This window comes from Triturus cristatus, chromosome 8 (assembly GCF_964204655.1).
Source record: "Triturus cristatus chromosome 8, aTriCri1.1, whole genome shotgun sequence".
NCBI lineage: Eukaryota > Metazoa > Chordata > Amphibia > Caudata > Salamandridae > Triturus > Triturus cristatus.
The window spans coordinates 1,524,991,187-1,525,013,529 of NC_140591.1; positions in this window are offsets into that span (position 1 = coordinate 1,524,991,187).

A 22,343-nucleotide genomic window follows, 5' to 3' on the forward strand; every position below is an offset into this window, starting at 1 on the left:
CTACGGTGACTACTTTTGTTGTTTTAATTTCTTATTTTGAAAACTGTGTAATCTGATTTGCTATTCATATTGACCAACTTGCTTACTGTATTGTTGATACATAATTTACAATTTTGGTGATGTTTATGCTACGTTTACGTATTTCTACTTGTTACTGATGTATGGTATTGTTATTCCTTGGAGATTAATGTATCTTAATCAGTTTTTGGAGTTCAGTGATGTGTTGAGTTAGTTTACTTTTATTGGATTGAGCTACTCATGTGCTCAACTTATGTTGGGGTGCTCAACTTTATTTAATTCTGGTGATTAATTGCAGTAGTATTTAATACTGCTAGGCGTGTGAAGTTTCATTCTTTTCGCACTTTAAGGTGATGAACAATTTTGATGCTCAGTTTATTCTCTATTTTTAATGAACCACGTTTCTTAGTGCTCTATTCTATTAGAGGGGTTCACATACTTACTGTGAGGAGTTGTTTACTGTGAAAAGTCGTACAGGGGCTAAATTTTCTTTACTTACTATTGAACCACATTAGTGCTCAAATTGTTTTTGAGGTGTTCATTTCCATTTGCATTTAGTGAAGATTAGTTGTTACAGTGTTTGGACTTGTTTAATGCATACTTGTGAGGAGCCACATTGGTGTTCACTTTAGGTGAAGCGCTTCATTCTTTTCAAGTTTAATGATAAAGATCCGTATTGTGATCAGTTCTATTCATGCTCAGTTTTATTCATTCTTATTATATATGAACCACGCAAATGCTCTAATGTTTTAGAGGAGTTCAAATTGCTTAATGTTATGAAAAGCTGCAGGTTGCTTAACTCTGTTTATATGAACAACGTATGTGCTCTAATGTTTTAGATGAGTTCATATTTCCTTAATTAATTGATGTGGAAGTTATGGGATCAGTGTTCTCCAATTCTATTTTAAGAAGTTTTGGGACTTGAGTGTCCCAGTTCAGAAATGTTTAATTGAATTTTCCCCAAGGGAGGGGGATGGTGATAATCTAAATGTCGTTATATTTGAGAATGCCGTTATATTTAAGAATGCATTGTAATGTTCATGTTTCTTTTCTTAACTTCAGTTTTGCTGTTTTCCTAAGAAAGGGGGATATGTTATATCTGACTTTTGTCTTTCATTTCCCTGGCTGTGACTTCCCTGTTGCTCAGCTAGTATGTGTGGTAGAATGCCTGATGACATCATGGAATGTTTGGTTCCTGGCTTGTGTGTGGAGTGGCAGTTGATGGTAGGCAGGCTGAGCGACAGGAGAACTGCTCCTGGTGGGATTACAATTCCATCTACTTATCTTTTTATAATGAATTTATCCTGGAACTAAACTTCAATAAATCAAACCTATTTTATACAACTGGATTTAAGGACTTTCAATTCTTACAGATACCCATTTCACTTGCTACTTCTTCTAATCTTTCATGTACATTTCTCGCTCTCCACGTTATACTTTTACATAGAAACATTAATTCCGAGGAACATGGCAGCCGCCAGATAACGGTCGTGGCCGCACTCACCTCGGGCTCTTGCTGTTTTTCCTTGTTGGAGAATGGAGGGAGGGTAGGGGGGCGCGCTTTGAAGCCGTCATGAATTGATGTTCGGCTCGATCTTTCCGACTGATCTCTGTGGTTTCCCCTCCGGTTGCCTCTCCTTCCCTCACATTTCCCCGGCTTCTCTTGCCTAATGTTGACGGGCTTCGGCCTTGGCGGTACGCGAGCGTGAACGCTCTCTGCCAGTGAGCTCCGCGGCTGGAGGTGGGAGGAGGCGGCAAAGGCATCGAAGACGTCATGACGCCGCCTGCTTCTGATTCCGGGTCGCGGGGGCAGAGACAGCACCTACGGTGGCGGCTGGTGAGGTTCGTGGTTTTCTGGAGCTGCTGGGTGATATTTGTCAGGAGCGTGCAGCTTTATCATCAAAAGAAGGGGGTGCAAGTCAACCTTTCGGCGAAGGTGAAGGTGGAGGAGCTGTACAAACTTCGGGGGGGGGGGGGCTCAAGCGCTGGGAAGGCAGAGAATATTCTCCAGTTTGTTCGGTGCGGACTTGTGGTCTAGGAGAGGGAATATTGATTCCACTAGTAATTGTATGGAGGTGAAGGAAGGTGGATACCCAAAGGTAATATCCTCTCCTCCCAGAGTGGGCCGGTATACCTTAAGAGCCAGAGTTGCCTATTCATTACAGAAATCTGAAATTACTCAGGCTATTGTGACCCCTAAAAAAACGTCTATTGTCAATTTAACTAAGGCGAGTTAAGGAGGTCGGGGCCAAATTTAGGGAGGAGGAAGAAGAGGAGGAACTAAAACAGAGAGGGGTTTCCAAAACTAAAATTAGAGCAAAAAAGAAACCTGTCTTTATCTCAAAAATGACCCCCTCCCTAAAGACTTACTATAGAGTTATGGCCTCCACCGCAGAGTTTAATGAAACAACAGCGGCAAATTCGGATGAATTGGAGGGAGTTTTCACCAAAGTAAAGCCGAAGATTAAACAGAAATCCGTTGTAAGTGATGGGAGTGTTTCCTCCCCTTTGACCCCTTTTTCACAATTTAAACAAAGGGGGGTAAAGCAAACTACCAAGCGACCCGCTGGGCTTCTTACTGACTCTTTGGTGCCTAAGGTCTCGCAGCAAGTTGTGACTCTCTCAAATAGGTTTAACGCCTTGGGGGCACAAGATGAGGAGTTGCCTGAATTGACTAAAGATCCCCCCAAAGGTATATTAACGGGAATTCCTTCTGGGAGCGCGGATGCAGTAGATGGTTTTGAAGCGCGTTCTTTGTCCGATATACTGATTGCCATGAAGAAGGAGATGATAAGTGGGTTTAAGGTATCGGAATTAAATCAAGCATAGCTTGCAGGTAGGTTTTCTGTCTCTGAAGCCAATCAGGCGGCGATTAAGGCATCCTGTGAAGTTCTGTCTCAGAGGCTCGATGAGGTGGTGGTAAGTACGGGCCTCCTTGAAGCAGAAATTCCTGATATCAAAGAAGCTATAAGTGAGGCCGCAAGGGAGGTGGGGAAGTTAACTATACAACAAAAGGCTCTGAAGGACGACATTGAAAGGTTGGAAAACCATTCTAGAAAGAACAATCTAAGACTCCTTAATATCCCCGAGAATTTAGAAGGATCAGATTTAAAGGGGTTCGTTATTTCCATTTCAAAGGGGTTGGTTCTGAAAGATCAGCCTGATATCGACTTGATATCAGAAATTCAAAGAATTCACAGAGACCCCTATAGGAAAAACCCGAAAAAACAGAAACCCCGGAAGATCCTGGTTAATTTTCTTTCTTATTCAGTAAAGGAACAAGTTTTGTCTTTGGGTCTTAAGGAGGGGTCTGTGACTTTCTCTCATAACGGTTCGGATACATTTATTTTTCAGATCAGGTCAGATATTTCTCATATAACGGCCACAAGGCAGTGGGAGATGGGAAGCAGATTGGAGGAAATGAGGTCCCTGGGAGTTAAGGCGCAATTAAAACTTCCGGCTCAGCTGCGTGCTATGCATAATAATCAGATGCACCTATTTCATACAGTTGAAGAGGTGGATCTTTTAATGGCCGGTTTAAGGAAAGCAAAGTAAGCATAGTGAAGTAAACAGTGATGTGCCTTTAGCAGGATAAAACATATTTTCTGTTATTTTTCTTGCCCCTATCCCCTTCCCTATTTCTCCTCAGTATGTTTTCTTAGTTAAGCCCGAGGTGAGGGTGACCAAATGGGTTTACCCATCTTTAAGGGAGGGTTCCTCAAGGGGTTAGGGACACTTATGGGAATTTGGGAGGAAAGGGGGGGTTTGTGGGGAGCACTGGGGGGGGGGGGGGGTTCACCAGGGGTGGGTAGGGATTAAAAAAGAAAAAAATACCTCATCTCACTTTACGTATTTAATCATCGAATGGTCAATAAAGGGGAAGGGCTTGGTAAACGGATGGCAGGTGCAGTAATAGGTCAGGCTGGTTTGGGTCTTCTCTCCTGGAATGTAAATGGCTTAAGATGTATTCGGAGGCAAAGGTTGGAACTTGTAGAAGCTGGGGTCTGCCTCCTGCAGGAAACTCATCTAACTGCTGGGGAGTCGGATAACATAAGCCTAGACTGCAGCTTTACAATATAAGAGGTGCCGTCAACATTCGGACCATAAAACTACGAATACGGATAGAAGGCTGGTGCTCTTCTCGCTTGGAAGGCTAGAACTGATCTTCAAAAAATGATATCGCCGAGCTGGAGATAAATAGCCAAGGGGTTAGATCAACCGATATAGGTGATATGCAAAATTCCATGCTTTCCCTATTCTCTGATTTATACAGGGAGAATTTATTCCCCTCTAAACAACTAATTAGTGGGTGGTTGAGCTCAAAATCCCTCTCCTCATTAACCCAGGCTAATAAAGATTTCCTGGATTCCCCAGTTACGTTGCAGGAGATAAGAACTCAAATAAAGACCTAAAAAAATAACAAAGCCTCTGGTACGGATGCCCTGCCAAATGAAGTTTATAAGTCCTTTTCTTAGGAAGTAATCCCAGTCCTGGGATTCTTGTTTTATTCAATCTATAGTCTAACAGGTCATATCCCCAGCTCGTGGAGGGAGGCAATCATTGTCTTAATCCTTAAGCCTGGGAAGGATCCAGCTAAAGCGGACTCATATCGTCCAATCTCCCTGCTCAATGCAGATTATAAAATCTTTATGGGTATTTTGGCAGGGAGATTGGGTAAATTAGTCCCTGGACTGGTTAATGCAGACCAGAAAGGGTTCATTAATGGGAGATATATTCAGGAACAAACCCAGCTCCTTATTGGTAATATCGACCTGGCTACCACTAGAGCGGAACCCTTGGCAGTGATCGCGTTAGGCGCTGCCAAGGCATTCGACAGGGTGTGTTGGATCTACCTCTGGGAGGTACTAGAGGAGATGGGTTTTGGTCCAATTTTTATTCACACCCTGAGAGGGTGTTATCAGGATGCCTCTGCCAAAATCCTCATTAATGGCCTACTCACTCCTAGCTTTGAAATTCAAAGAGGGACTAGGCAGGGTTGCCCCATTTCACCCCTATTGTTCGATCTTTATATTGAGCCTCTCGCTCAAGCTATAAGGTTAGATGAGACTATATCCCCGTTCAAGACTCAGCAATATCAGTCTAAAATTGCTTTATATGCAGACGATATAATTATTTACACAGATAATCCCAAGATAACAATGCTAAAGGTTGGGTCCCTGTTGGAAGATTTTGGTTTAATCTCCGGGTATCTGGCTAACTCCACAAAGAAGGAGGTTATGTGTTGGAACATCGATCAGTGGAGCGGGGCCACCAGCAATAAATTTAAATATCTTGGGATTATAATTGTGAAAGATCTTGAAAAAATTCCATTAATAAATGTGGAAAAAATAATAAAAGAAATAGATCAGCTGTTCGCAAGATGGAGGAATCTCCCTCTGACCATCTTCGGGAGGGTGAATCTAGTAAAATTGATCATCCTCCCGAAGTTAACTTATTTGTTTAATGCGGTTCCTCTAGGTTTTCCTAAACACTCTATCTCTAAGGCGCAGAGTAAAATTGGGAGTTTCATCTGGGGGGAGAAGGGTGTTAGGTTATCATGGAAAAAATTGAGGCGCCGCTTAGCTAACGGGTGATTGGCCCTTCCTGATATCCGCTGTTATCTGGTTGCTTTTCCATTCAAGGCTATTAGGATTTTGCTGGGCTAACCAACTACAAGCGCCTGGGGTAAACTGTTGGGGGAGTCGGTCATTTCGGAAGGAGGGGGGGGTAAGGTTGGGTTTCTCTATTAGTTTGGTTCACCAAAATTCTTTAAAAGAGTAAGGTTAAAGGTGATCAAAAATGCCTTGGAAGTCTGGTATAATATCCGTTCTAGATGTGGGATAGGTTATTATTCTGATCAGGCTCCGATCTGGGACTCCCCTGGGACCCCCCTCTGTCTTCAGGACAGTATGGCTCTCCCCATAAAAAGAGCGGGGGTCTCCATATGTTCCGACTTGGGGGACAAAAACGGTATACACCCTTGGAAGGTACTAAAAGCAAGAATTGGCCTGGGGTTCTCAAGATTTAAGTTCATCCAATTAAAATCTTGGTTTGAAACAGAAAAGGAGAACTTTAGGGGCAACGGAGAGGTGGAAGGTGTGCTTAAAACCATTCAGCATCTGAAGAAGGAAATTTCAATTTGGTATTGGTTCTTGATTAATGCAGACGATGTAGGTATTCCACAACAGGTGTCAGTTTGGAACAACTCTCCTTTTGAAGCTGATATTGGAAACCTTTTGGAACCCTCCATGATCCTGCTTTATAAATATACCAACTCAGGCAGTCTGAAGAAAAAACATTTTTTTGTGACCAATCAAATTTACTATACTCCGGACAAGATCTCGAAATTTGCCCCAATCCCCGAACCGAGATGCCCCAGGTGCTCGCTTCCCAAAGGTAATGATATACATATTTTTTACGAATGTCATAAACTAGAAATATATTGGGAAGGGGTGTGTAGGTACCTATGTAAGACCATTGGAATCGATATCGTTTTGAATAGATCTTTGATCTTTTTTGCCAACGATCAGGTGACTACTGTTCATCTCGAACAGTCCCACAGAGGTCTGTTGTTATGTCTGATTTTGTTGGCTCGTAGGGAAATCTGTCTTAAATGGAAAGACCCCCTCCTCCCGAAAGCTGAAGACTGGTTAAAGTCTGCACTGGCTATGGCTCGGCTAGGAATTATAAGATCCAGCCCCAGCCCCCCTATGCTTTGGGCACCATTTATAAGATTGGGTCAGGAACTGAGACTATTCTGATTCTAAGGGTCGATAAACATCATGGTCCTATGATTAACACCTAAATCCCGGATGATAAAAGGGGATTGGTTGGATAACCTAAACAAGTGCAGGTGGTCGGAGGGCGCCTCATTAACAGCATAGACCGGATAAGTCCTGCAAGCAGTTTATAGGTGAGATGCGAACAAAAAAAAAAAACTAAAAAAAAATAAAATATAGAAACATTAATTCCTCATCCTGATAGGTTTTTAATTTTTCCATAGGAATAGTCCCTACTATTAATTCTTCTAACACTATTTTTAATTTGGGCACATCTAAAGGTCTAGGCTCAGCATCTTTTTGCAGTAAACTCCTTAGCCATTCACTTAATTCATCAGAAGTAGGACCTACTGGAATCATCTCATTTCGTGTCTGTTCTAAACCTTTTGGTGATCCTGGTACTGATTCTGTCGTCATTATTGCTCTATTTGGTAGACTCTGATTTACTGTCAAATTTTTAGGAGTACTTTGTTCAGAAATTCCTACCGCTTGTCCCCATGAATTTTCTCTGGTATCTTTTCTTTGTATTTCATTTTCTCTGTTACTGTTATAAGGAATCATCAGACAATGCTCACTATCCTTTTGTTTATCAAAAATTGGCATTACAGGTCCTATTGTTACAGGAACAGTTACAGCTTCCATATTTTTAGTTAATTCCCTAATCTTTTCAGTTAATTCTAAAGTAGTTCTGGCTAATTCAGCTGAATTTTCATTTGCCATTTTACTAGGTTGAGTATTTTCTGTTTCTCTGAAGGGACTATTTCTTCCTACCTCATGTGGCACTAATTCAAACTTTATATTTTGTGGTGATTCTTTTACTGGGGCACTTGGTGTCAATAATGTGGAATTTGGTTGATACGGGGTGGATTTTTATAAAACATGTCCTCAAGAACATCATCCTCCGACTCATGCACACCATACTAACCTTCCGATCCTGAATTATTTCTCTTTTCAGTACATTTTCTACTACTAGTCTCTTCTACATTTCTTATAGGGAACAACCCATCAGTCATATTTGCACTTCGCCATCTCTTCATTCTATCATCATGATTCTCTTGTACATACGATCTACCAAACATATATTTGTACCTTCCGCCACTCCGCTGTCGTTCTCTGTCATACATCTCATATACCCATTTTGTCAATGCTTCAAACTGTGTAGGTCTAGGTCTTGGTTCTAGTTTCATCATTCTTTCTCTCAAATTCCTCAATACCGCTAAATTAAATGAACCATGTTCCGGAAATGCTAAAACTCCATCATCTTTTGTATACTTTGCCCAATTGTCTAACCAAATACATGTATGATAGCCATATTTCGCAACCATAAAGGATTCAGGTGATTTCGCTGGAGGAAGCAACTGTCCCTCTCTAGTCACAATCGGTTTGTCCTTTTTAAATAAGTTCTTGATCTTTCCGAACCAGGACTTTTTCTCTTTCTCTGGTGGATCGTAATACATCATTTTCTCTTTTTCTCAGTATCACTAGATTTCTCCTACGAGTATTCTGTTGTTTTATCCAATCGTAGCACGACTTTTGCAATTCTCCAATCCCAGCGCGACTCTCTCTAAAGCACCAATCCGGAGCATCCACGTCACCCTGTAATTCTCCACTCCTAGCACGGCGCACACTAACGCACCAATCAGGAGCGTCTACGTTTCTTACTGACTGGCCAATCCCAGCGCAGTCTTTCTTACGTCAGCTTTTTCTCGCTACTCCTGCTTCTGCTGACCCCTCCTTTACAAAATGTATCGGCAAACTTTCTTATTCACTTTTACTCAAATTCTGTTAGTAACGACATAAATACGCCACCATTATCTGTTTCGTTAACAAAAGGATAGTCTTGACCTTTTTCACAAGAATTCCATCTTTCCCGAGAGCAGCGCGACAATCTGCTCTACTACGGAATCATTACATCCGTTAATAAAGTAGCACTTCCCTCTACCTTACCCTTCTAGCAAGCATTAACTAACTGTTTCTCCGGTAATAAGACACCTGTTGGAGACGCACTGCTCCTGAGAAATAAAACCAAAGTTTCATAATTAAGTCGAATGCCGTTTCGTTCACACACTTTCATATGGAAAATGTAATTCTTTCACACAGAATCCTGTCTTTCCCGAGAGCAGCGCAACAATCTGCCCTACTACAGGATTATTACACCCGTTAATAAAGTAGCATCTACTTTACCCTTCTATCAATCTTAGGGAACACCTATTACCTTTCCAGTGATAAGCGTAATCAGAGTTCATATGGACTCCTAGTACTTAAGACCAAAATTTTCACAGGTGGCCTTCGCTACCCATACACCTCTTCCACACAGAAATGTCCCTAAATATAACACATGACGATGTTACCAAATCGAACCCAGACAATGCGTCGTGCAACTTCAATCGTCACACGTTTCCCCCGAGTACCTACAGGGCAACAATAATTCCGTCTTTCCTGAGAGCAGCTCTTACCTCTGCCCTACTACGGAATCATTACAACTTCCGACTTCCTACATCCCAGAAGTCTTCAAAAACAACATAGAACTCAACGCGACTCAACATAGAGTGTTAATACATAAACCAATACTCATCCAGACATCTGCAATCAATAATCAATATAAAAAGAAAAATAAGAAATCAATAAGCAGTAACCTAATCTATAAGCAATAATCACCAAACCAATGCAATAAGACCATAACTCTGCTACCAGAAAAACTGATCCAGCGGAAAGGGGGCAAATTTACAGATCCTCCCTGCGTCACAGATCCCTTACCACACTTATTCATTCACACACTCATTCATTGGTGGGGCCCATACACCAACATTCACACTAACGCACTCGTATTTGCACACAGGAGGATGATGAATCCGCTGGACATGTGGGGGGGTACCTTATAACCTATAGGGAAGAAAAGTTATTTTACAGAATATACATTAACATCCGCCACCTATAGATTCCTAATACCAAACATCAAGGCACTCCACCCACTTGGTCGACGGACCAATTACTTGGATTGGTTGATGGTGATTTAGAACCAGCTAAAACACATTTTAAGTCTCAGAACCCTTTATTCTCTTATTCGAAAAACCATAAACTCGTAATTTCTGTTAATCAAATATTTGTTTATATAAATTTTGTTGCAATTTATATTAGCATTTGTTTCATCAAAAGTTTAGAATTTCTGGATTAATTAATTCAAATCGCAATACATTATATTTACCTATTCTTGCTATCTGGATTTTCTCAAATTCATTTGGCTCTGCATAACCGAATTAACCCTTAAATTGTCTAAATAAAGCAGGCCAAAACTCAAGGTCCGAAAGTTCTATGCTCAGCACGTTACAGTCCCAAAGATCTCCAAAGGACCAGAAATCGTGCAAGCATCTGTCGTCGCCTGTGGGGTCAAAAAGGGTGTGCAGTCATAGTAACCGCCGAATGCCAGACCCCTCCCTATTCTACTACTCTTTTTATAATAAATTTCGAGATAACATGAAGCATTTTTAGGCGGAGAAAGTCTGTGATTGGCTGATCGAAAACGTCCGATTTTTATTCAATTAAGTTCTCATGGATTTTGCTGGTTCACTTCCGTAGCGTATGTTCATCCTTATGCAACAATGTTTTAGGTTTGCTTGTATGATCGAATTGTTCATTTAAACCAGTTTTTACTGACTGAAGTTTGGCAGTCCACCAAGTTCCTATCCTTGACCGAGGACATTGGGTGCTCAGGTCGTTAGGAAGTTCACGGAGCCATCCGAGTCTGCGCAGTAGGCATCGCGCTCACGAGACGGTGGCCCCTTCTGAACTCGATTTCGGGCACCATTTTAGGGTAGGCCCAAATGTCAACTGAAGCGAAACAAACACAAAAGAATAATTAATACAAAGAAATGATGATTCTAATGTTATACCCTCACTAATCCCTTTATGTATAAGTATTTTCCTAGCATATAGCAACATTTAAAGCCATAATATTCACCTTTAGGATCCAATCAGGAACGCAAACATCACATGAGCAACATAAATCATGCGATATCTAATTACCACATGTACTACTATTAATATGTGTACGTATTTTAGTTATTTGAGTTATTTTGCCATGCAAATAGCAATTTCCCATGTGTAATTGGTGTATGCAAAAAGGTTGAATTAGTATCACACAGCAATCCGTTAGTAATATTATAATCAGTAGGTTATATAGTTAGTCTTTTCATGCAAAATAGAGGAAGTATACAAAATTTTGATCTACCTGCTCCATCATATGCATAGTGCATAATTGACTGAAAAAATGCATTAGTAGTGTATGGTGAATGTATAAGGGCAGAACTATAAGGAAGTGCTGCAGCATCACACTATAAACTCTTTAGCGGCAGTGGGCTGTGGTACTTCTGAAGCACAGGGATGCAACATATGTACATAAATATGTTGCAAGTCTATGATTCCCTCTGCACTGCTGCTTAAACTACAGCCATGTGCTGACACAGGCACCCTTGCACCATGGTGCAAGGATATCTGTGTCGTGTGGAGTTTGTTTTTGTGCAGGAAGACACACCTTCCTGCACAAAAACAATCAGTAAAGGCATGAGGAGAAATGAAAACAATTCTCCTTGTTGTGCCTTGCTACACCAATTGGAGGATGGTGCAGCATTCACACACATGTCCAGATTTATGATTTATGATAAATCTGGAGATGTGTCTTGTTCTATGAGTGTTCTGTGCAATCACGCACAGCAACACCTATAGAACGCCCTTTCAACGCAAAGTGGTGTGTATGATGAGGTCGTATTTACATGGGGAAGAAAGGTACACAGAGTGCATTTTCCTCTCTTTGTAAATATGAAAGAGTGTCTTACGCTGTAACTATGTTACAAAAAGTGACATATTTTTGGCACATGATGCTTCTAAAATTGCCCCAGAAGTGCTTAGGTATTGGCAAACTATTACAATAAGAACATTTTGGTAGTACATTGTTTGAAAAATTGCATGACAATGATAGGAGGTAAGCACAGAGTTATGTCTCCAAAGATGCTCAAAGAAGAATGATTGAAAAGATTGTGGTGCTTCAATAGGTAGAATGGAAAATATATATAATATATATATTTTCACATATGCCAAAAAATATGAAGCAATACGTTCGTCCAAGAGTAAACAAGTAGTCCAGTGTAGAGAAGGTGCCCTCCGTGGGGGGTCGACAGGTTCCAACTCGACACTTTCAGATTTAAGTTCTGCAGTGGACAGTGGTTCTGAAAATGGAATCAGTGGCCCAGAGGGGGCAGTACAAAGTCAAACCAACACACTGGTGGAGGAATTGTCTTTTTTATATCAGGATCGCCGCCAGACATTGCGCCCCAGGAAACCGAGGCACAACTAAGAAAATACAACAATTATAGGAGGCGGCAGAGGAGAAAAGCGAATAGAAGAAAGAAACAAATCAAAGAAAACCAGAGGGGGTCGATGGCAAAACAAATAACTAATGTCACCACGGAAGAACAGAACAACACTATCATTGATTTGGCTAACATGAATTTGAACAATGAAGAGAAACGTACCTTAAGCCTGGGTCTTTCCTTTTGCCCTGAGTGATGTAATATGTGACATCATCAGCAGTGCATTGCGGGGGCGCGAGATATAGTTAGCTGAACTAACTATAACGGGGGAATTTCTATGGTTTTGTACGAGTAAAATGTCCAACTAACTATAACTTTCCCTAAAACCTATGGTTTTTTCAAAGAATTTCAAAGGTTTATTAAATGCTAATTTCTAACTATAACGTGCCTGAAACCTATGTTTTTTCAGTGAATTTCAACGGTTTTTTAAATGCTAGTTTCTAGCTATGCCTACAGAGGTAGGACATGTGAAGAAAGAAGAAAAAACACACAGAAAGGAGCAAAAAAGATGCAGAGAGAGGCAGCAGAAGTCCACAAAGACGAAGAAAATTGCAGGAAGAAGCAAGACGTGCAGAAAAACCAACAGAGGAGCAGAAAGAGGCCTTGTTGCAAAATCATCCTGTGCCCGCAACTTTTGCAAACAGGTACTGGTGGTAACTGACTCTGACTAACCAGGCCTAGAGCCAGTGCTATGCTAAAAGACACTTAGAATACAGTGAAAACACCTACAGACACTAGGGAACACTATGCGTTGGGGTACCCCTGTGATTAGCATGACCTCCTATGTAAGGCCCTAGTACATAACTACTTCTAAAAACGCGCCACGAGGCGCATTTTCACAGTGGTGAAGGGAGGGGGGGCCTGAGGTGACATGTGTGCAAACACGCCCTGTGGCGCATTTTAAGTTGGGGGATAAAGTCCCCTTGAATCCTGAGGGTCCCTGGGGTCCAACTAGCCCACCAAGTACCTCCAGTAAGTGCCACAGAGCTGTGTTGCAGAGAGGATGTCATCAGTGATGTCATTTGAGATGTCATCAGTGATGTCATCAGTGATGTCACTGACCATGTCATGAATGATGTAATATGTAACATCATCAGCAGTGCATTGCGGGGGCACGAGTTATAGTTAGCTGAACTAACTATAACGGGGGAATTTCTATGGTTTTGTACGAGTGAAATGTCCAACTAACTATAGCGCCCCTGAAACCTATGTTTTTTTCTGTGAATTTCTAAGGTTTTTTAAATGCTAATTCCTAACTATAACGTGTCTGAAACATATGTTTTTTTCAGTGAATTTCAAAGGTTTTTTAAATGCTAATTCCTAACTATAACGTGTCTGAAACCTACGTTTTTTACAGTGAATTTCAAAGGTTTTTCAAATGCTAATTTTTAATTATAAAAGTAGTTATACCTATGTTTTTGTACACAATTTGAAGATTTTTTTAAACTGTTAATTTGTTTATATAATATTTATTAAACAATATGATATATTTTTTTGTTAGGCTGTAATTTTGAGTTGTTGTTAATTTTAATATATGTATATTATTTTCTTTTTTTTTTAAAAAAAAGAAATTTTGGAGTCACGCACCCTAAGTGCACTTAACGCGATGGGTGTGTGTATTAGAGCCACCATATTTGAAAAGTTGCACAGGATCCTCGTATGGTGTGCGACGGGTCCGTGTTTTCCAGTTAATATAATAATACGTGTTGTGCGCGATAGGTATGTGACTGCTGCGCGACTCCTGCTCCCGCTAATTCGCAACACATGCGCATTACTGTACGCGATGCTTGCGCGGTGGCGGGTCCCGCGTGACATCAAATGTGGGGCACGCTGGGTGCGCGACTCCCGCTAAATGTTTTATGCTCTAAAATGATATATATGTGTCTTTAATATACATATTAGGGCTAGAGATTATCTAAGGTATTCATAAAAATAATATATTTGTATTTGTCATAAAGTTATATTACTTTTAAATATATTTTCGCGGAGTCGGGTGTGTTCTTCGTGTGTGCAGTTTGCGCGACTCCCATGTGACCTGAAAAAAAAAGATTTGATTGGTTCATAACATTTCCCATTGTAACTATTGAAGGACCCCACCCATTTCAATCACTCTTGTTTGAGCTTCTTTGGAGAGATATCTCTGTGCTTGGAAGAACCTATCACTTTTTTTGGGTGTTTTTGAAAACAAAAACATTATGGCTTCCAGACAGCAACCACTGGAGGAGACAGAACATTCTTTGGAGGAAGAATTTGTAGCAGATCCTCCATGTCCACAAAGGCCAGTATCGGTGGTGTGGAAGTTCTTCACTTTTTTGGAGGGGCAGAAGAAAGTGAATGCTACCAAGGTCACCTGCCGGATCTGTGAGCGTGTCTCGTCCAGAGGTAGTGCCGACAAAAAATACTCTTGTGGTACTGCCTCCATGTAAAAGCACCTCAGGACTCTACATCTGGTGAATCTGGCTCGGGAGGAGTGTAGGAGAGCAGAACGGAACCCTCCTCCAGCAGTTCCTGGGCCATCTGGCACTTCTACTGCTGCATCACCACCAGACATATGCCCAGAATTTCCTTTACTTAAGCAGCACTGCATAAAGTGTAACAAACAAATTTGTTATGGGGAGCAGTCTGTTGAAGCAGTGTGTGCTGTGCAACACAATCATCGTTGCTAGATTTTTTTTATTGTGGGAATGCCACATAATTCCTGGTTTCCTGTTTTTTTGTTCTTTTTTTTTTAAAAACACCCAATAAAAATCAAAATTGTTCTGAAAAATACAAAAGAATAATAAACAAAAAAAGAAGAAAAAGAAAAGTTCTTATTAGAACTAACTTCTCTGGTTAAAGAAAGAACTATATTTGTATGTTAATGTGTGAAAGTTTGGTTGAATGTATGTGATCCAGCGGAAAGGGGGCAAATTTACAGATCCTCCCTGCATCACAGACCCCTTACCACACTTATTCATTCACACACGCATTCATTGGTGGGGCCCAATACACCAACATTCACACTAACACACTCGTATCTGCACACAGGAGAATGATGAATCCGCTGGACATGTGGGGGGGTACCTTATAACCTGTAGGGAAGAAAAGTTATTTTACAGAACATACATTAACATCCGCCACCTATAGATTCCTAATCCCAAACATCAAGGCACTCCACCCCTGCTTTACAAAATTTATCGGCAAACGTTCTTATTCACATTTACTCAAATTCTGTTAGTAACGACATAAATACGCCACCATTATCTGTTTCGCTAACAAAAGGATAGTCTTGACCTTTTTCACAAGAATTCCGTCTTTCCCAAGAGCAGCGCGACAATCTTCCCTACTACGGAATCATTACATCCGTTAATAAGGTAGCACTTCCCTCTACCTTACCCTTCTAGCAAGCATTAACTAACTGTTTCTCCGGTAATAAGACACCTGTTGGAGACACACTGCTCCTGAGAAATAAAACCAAAGTTTCATAAATAAGTCGAATGCCGTTTCCTTCACAGACTTTCATACGGAAAATGTAATTCTTTCACACAGAATCCTGTCTTTCCCGAGAGCAGCGCAACAATCTGCCCTACTACAGGATTATAACACTCGTTAATAAAGTAGCATCTACTTTACCCTTCTATCAAGCTTAGGGAACACCTATTACCTTTCCAGTGATAAGCGTAATCAGAGTTCATATGGACTCCTGGTACTTAAGACCAACATTTTTACAGGTGGCCTTCGCTACCCATACAACTTTTTCACACAGAAATGTCCCTAACGATAACACACGACTATGTTACCAAAACAAACCCAGACAATGCGTCGTGCAACTTCAATCGTCACACGTATTCCCCGTGTACCTACAGGGCAACAATAATTCCTTCTTTCCCGAGAGCAGCGCTTACCTCTGCCCTACTACGGAATCATTACAACTTCCAACTTCCTACATCCCAGAAGTCTTCAAAAACAACATAGAACTCAACGTGACTCAACATAGAGTGTTAATACATAAACCAATACTCATCAAAACATCTGCAATCAATAATCAATATAAAAAGAAAAATAAGAAATCAATAAGCAGTAACCTAATCTATAAGCAATAATCACCAAACCAATGCAATAAAACCATAACTCTGGTACCAGAAAAACTGGTCCAGTGGAGAGAGGGTAAATTTACAGATCCTCCCTGCATCACAGATCCCTTACCATACTTATTCATTCACATACTCATTCATTGGTGGGGCCCATAACACCAACATTCACACTAACGCACTCGTATCTGCACACAGGAAGATGATGAATCCGCTGGACATATGGGGGGGTACCTTATAACCTATAGGGAAGAAAAGTTATTTTACAGAATATACATTAACATCCGCCACCTATAGATTCCTAATACCAAACATCAAGGCACTCCACCCACTTAGTCGACGGACCAATTAGTTGGATTGGTTGATGGTGATTTAGAACCAGCTAAAACACATTTTAAGACTCAGAATCCTTTAGTCTCTTATTCTAAAAACCACAAACTCGTAATTTCTGTTAATCAAATATTTGTTTATCTAAATTTTGTTGCAATTGATATTAGCATTTATTTCATCAAAAGTTTAGAATTTCTGGATTAATTAATTCAAATCGCAAGACATTATATTTACCTATTCTTGCTCTCTGGATTTTCCAAAATTAATTTGGCTCTGCCTAACTGAATTAACCATTAAGGTGCCGATTCGGATCCTGGAGAAACCGGGTACGAACCGCCGGTCGGAGGGTTTTCTCCGTCCGACTCGTACCCGGTTGTAAAACTTTACAAACATGCAAGTACGATTCGAACGGAAACACCATTTCCGTACGAATCGTACAAAACACCAACGGAGGAAAATAAACATACAAATGACATCAGGAAAAGCGCCGACGTGACGTCGGGACGCGTGCAGCCCGCGTTTCACGAACCAGGAAGTACGATTCGAAACGAGGTCATCCCGCACGGAGAATATTTCCCGGCAGCCAAAAACTGCCGGGAAATCAGGACGACGTGCACAAGGAGCACCTGTACGCTACGGACAGACATGGACCCGAACCTACGTGTCATCCCGGCCCTCATAGCAGTCGACCTCCTCTACAGGTACCGACGCAGACGCCGCAGAAGGTCAGAACAACACCCAGAGGCAAAGGGGGGGGCAGGGGCAGGACACAAAACCCCCACCCAAGTCACACAGCACACATGCCCTGGACATACCTGACCTCCAGGCCCTGGTCACTTCGAGGGGGTGGGGGCGTGTCCAGCAACGCCAGTGTCCGCCACAACGGAAGTGGCCGACGACGCGAACCGGCAACACAACAATACAGGTACGTACCACGCCCACACCTACGTCACCCCAACAATGGTGGTACGGCCCGTATCCATGTGCCAAAGGCCTGGGTACGGGCCGCACAAGCATTCCACAGCATGGGCACGGGTACGTACGGACCGTACCCCCACCCGTGTATGTATGGAGCGTACCCCCGCCCCAACAGTGTATGTACGGACCGTACCCCCACCCGCCTATGTATGGAGCGTACCCCCACACGCCTATGTATGGAGCGTACCCCCACCCACGTATGTATGGAGCGTGCCCCCACCCCAACAGTGTATGTACGGACCGTACCCCCACCCGTGTATGTATGGAGCGTACCCCCACCCCAACAGTGTATGTACGGACCGTACCCCCACCCGCCTATGTATGGAGCGTACCCCCACCCACCTATGTATGGAGCGTACCCCCACCCGCGTATATATGGAGCGTACCCCCACCCCAACAGTGTATGTACGGACCGTACCCTCACCCGCGTATGTATGGAGCGTACCCCCACCCGCGTATGTATGGAGCATACCCCCACCCCAACAGTGTATGTACGGACCGTACCCCCACCCCTGTATGTATGGAGCGTACCCCCACCCCAACAGTGTATGTACGGACCGTACCCCCACCCGCGTATGTATGGAGCGTACCCCCACCCGTGTATGTATGGAGCATACCCCCACCCCAACAGTGTATGAACGGACCGTACCCTCACCGCGTATGTATGGAGCGTACCCCCACCCGCGTATGTATGGAGTGTACCCCCACCCCAACAGTGTATGTATGGACCGTACCCCCACCCGCGTATGTATGGAGCGTACCCCCACCCCAACAGTGTATGTACGGACCATACGCCCACCCGCGTATGTATGGAGCGTACCCCCACCCCAACAGTGTATGTACGGACCGTACCCTCACCCGCGTATGTATGGAGCGTACCCCCACCCCAACAGTGTATGTACGGACCGTACCCCCACCCGTGTATGTATGGAGCGTACATGGCCAGACACAGGAGGGGTGGGTGCAGAGTCCTCCCAGCAGTGCCCAGACACAGGAGGGGTGTGTGCAGAGTCCTCCCAGCAGTGCCCAGACGCAGGAGGGGTGGGTGCCTATCACTCCCAGCAGTGCCCAGACACAGGAGGGGTGGGTGCAGAGTCCACCCAGCAGTGCCCAGACGCAGGAGAGGTGGGTGTAGAGTCCTCCCAGCAGTGCCCAGACACAGGAGGGGTGTGTGCAGAGTCCTCCCAGCAGTGCCCAGACGCAGGAGAGGTGGGTGTAGAGTACTCCCAGCAGTGCCCAGACACAGGAGGGGTGGGTGCCTATCACTCCCAGCAGTGCCCAGACACAGGAGGGGTGGGTGCAGAGTCCTCCCAGCAGTGCCCAGACACAGGAGGGGTGGGTGCCTATCACTCCCAGCAGTGCCCAGACGCAGGAGGGGTGGGTGTAGAGTTCTCCCAGCAGTGCCCAGATGCAGGAGGGGTGGGTGCCCATCACTCCCAGCAGTGCCCAGATGCAGGAGGGGTGGGTGTAGAGTCCTCCCAGCAGTGCCCAGACACAGGAGGGGTGGGTGCAGAGTCCTCCCAGCAGTGCCCAGACACAGGAGGGGTGGGTGCCTATCACTCCCAGCAGTGCCCAGACACAGGAGGGGTGGGTGCAGAGTCCTCCCAGCAGTGCCCAGACACAGGAGGGGTGGGTGCAGAGTCCTCCCAGCAGTGCCCAGACACAGGAGGGGTGGGTGCCTATCACTCCCAGCAGTGCCCAGACGCAGGAGGGGTGGGTGTAGAGTCCTCCCAGCTGTGCCCAGACACAGGAGGGGTGGGTGCCTATCACTCCCAGCAGTGCCCAGACACAGGAGGGGTGGGTGCAGAGTCCTCCCAGCAGTGCCCAGACACAGGAGGGTTGGGTGCCTATCACTCCCAGCAGTGCCCAGACGCAGGAGGGGTGGGTGTAGAGTCCTCCCAGCAGTGCCCAGACACAGGAGGGGTGGGTGCCCATCACTCCCAGCAGTGCCCAGACGCAGGAGGGGTGGGTGTAGAGTCCTCCCAGCAGTGCCCAGACACAGGAGGGGTGGGTGCAGAGTACTCCCAGCAGTGCCCAGACACAGGAGGGGTGGGTGCAGAGACCTCCCAGCAGTGCCCATGGAACGCAAAGGGTGGAGTACCCACAGATACAATGCCCACAAATGTCAGTCAGGTGCACAAAGACCCTGCAGTACATGTACCACATGTGTGCGAGGCTGGGAGTACACACATGCATAGCGCCTAAAAGAGAACATGTCCACATGAAGTGATGTCAACAGACTACATACACAAGTACGGTGACCACCAAGGATGCCACGAATGAGGCAGGTGGAGACATCGCTCAGCATGCATGTGCAAAGTTGAAGGAGTCCGTCACACACCCAGCTGATGTAGACACAGCTCAGCACCACATATTGGAAACACCCTGCAGGGAAGATGTCAGGTTACACAGAGGAAGGAACACACCTTGGGACGATGTCACCATGCAGTAACTGCTTACATGAACAAAGTAATTTAGCCAACAGCTTGTGATGGCACACAGATACCAGGGTCCACCCTATGACCAGCACAAGACTACATTTCCCACACACCCAACACATTATCACCACCCAAAATCATGGAGCAGGTCCACCAACAGCAATACCAGATAAACAGTAGTGTTCTATGGAAAAAAACAAATTGCTTTATTCAGCAGGATGTAAGTAATATGAATCATAAATGTCAATATATACAAGGCCCATAGGGCAGTCCATGACTCAAATCCGGATGGGGGACACAGTGGGACGTGTGTCTCCTAGCTTGCCTGCACAGTCAGACTCCTTTGTCTTCCACAGGGGGGGGGGGCATCATGTTGGGGGGAAGGACCAGGCACCGCAGGGACAGGAGGGGCAAGGGTAGGTGTCGTGGGTGCAGGGACGGAGGACTCCACCACAGGAGGTGGGGCAGCGCCAAAGGTGGTGGTGAGGATGGTGCTGCACACGGTTGCAAGGTCCTCCAGCGTCTTCCCTGCACCCGAAGGAACCACAGGCCCCAAGGAGCGGGGGGGGTGGAGGGATGGGTCGCAGCGCTACTGGGGGAGGGGTTGGACAGGGGGGGGCACTCAACTACCCTGACCGGGGACTCCTTAGACCGCTTGCGGGGTGGTGACACCTTTGGGCTCAGGGACAGAGCGACCATGAAGGAGTCTTTGCTGGATTTGTGGCCAGGAGAGCTGAGGGGAGTGGATTTGGAGGGAGTGGATTTTGCAGAATGCGGACTCCCACTCTGGCTGCGTGTCTTACGTTTGCCCCCCGACCCAGTGGGTGTGCCTACTTCACCCAGTGTGTGCGTTCCAGGAGGTGTGCGCTTGTCCTTCCCTGCTGGTGTGGTGCCTGTGTCTGGTGGAGTGTGTGCATGCTGACGTCTGGGTGTACGTGGGACAGGCATGGGAGTGGGAAGTGTGGATGGGGCATGGGTAGGGGGTGGGACGAAGTGCTGCAGGAGACCCACTGCTGCAGTCAGTGTCGAGTCAATTGACTTCAGCAAGTTGCGTTGGTCAGCCTGCGATGCTGAAATGCTCTCCAAGTATGCCTCCATGTTGTTGAGCACTCGGCTGTGGCCATGGAGGACATTAAGCATCGCAGCCTGACCAACCTGCAACTGCCGCAGGATGTCCACAGACTCGGCATTGGTGGCAGCAGTGGAGACAGGGGCAGGGGGTGCGGTGCCTGGCAGGAAGGAGACACGTGGTGACCTAGCATGCCGGGAAGGGACACGAGCAAGTGGGAGGCCGGTGATGGCAATGGAGGGGGCGGGGAGAGATGTTGTGCTGCTGTCAGCTGTTGGAGCAGCCTCCGCCCCCTCGGAGAGCTCAGCCTTGGACCCGTCAGCTTCATATTCTGTGGTGGCAGTGGACAGGTCCTCCGGCTCACTCCCCTCGGCCTCAGTTCCACGCGATGTGCCAGCCAAGATGTCACTGCTGGCACTGGTGCTCGGTCCCTCCGCACGGTCCGTGCCGGTGTCTCCATCCGTGTCCCCCGACGATGCTGTGGGCAAGGTGAAGAAACAGGAATTAATCAGACACCTGAATACATATGTCCCATGAGTCAAATCTACATAGGTTACAGTGCATAGCCTGAAAAGAAAGATGAGTAACATCTACAATACAAGGTACATATATAGGCCCTGCAACACACAGTTGGTTCACCCACCATGCCACTGAGAAACTATGGAGAGCATGACACATTTGCAAATGACGTGATATGGATTTGGACAGAGGAGCCAGGCTCTGGGGACAATCCAGCACTGCATCTGCACCACACAGCGTTGCCGTAACTAGGGATGAGCAGGGACCATCTCCATGAACTAGAGGCACATGCTGCAAAGGTAATACTTAAAGACATGCCCAACATGAATGGGTCACTGCACCTTGAGTGTATGTCCAGACAAACATCACACACTGGCCAGACCGAGCAAGGAGATTTCAGGTGTTGACATGTAGGCCTTGCCCGCACCAACCACCCTCTACATGAGACAATTTGTTGAGACACAGGAAGCACTTGCATCTCTTAGTCTGGGAGAAATACACATGGGCTGCAAGAAACCCATATTGGACCCAAAATACCCCATGTGCGCCTGTACAACGATCTCATTTACAAATGGCCATCATCAGATAATTGTAACAAGACACACAGGCACTGGCCACCGTGAGTATGAACGAGGAAAATTAGGTCAGGCTGTACAGTGGACACTTGTAGAACATGTTACGTAAATATACATGGTGCCAGGGGACAATGGCACAGAGCACATCCTATGCTGTAGAGTGTCCACATATTGTGATGACACACATGATACCTAGCAAAA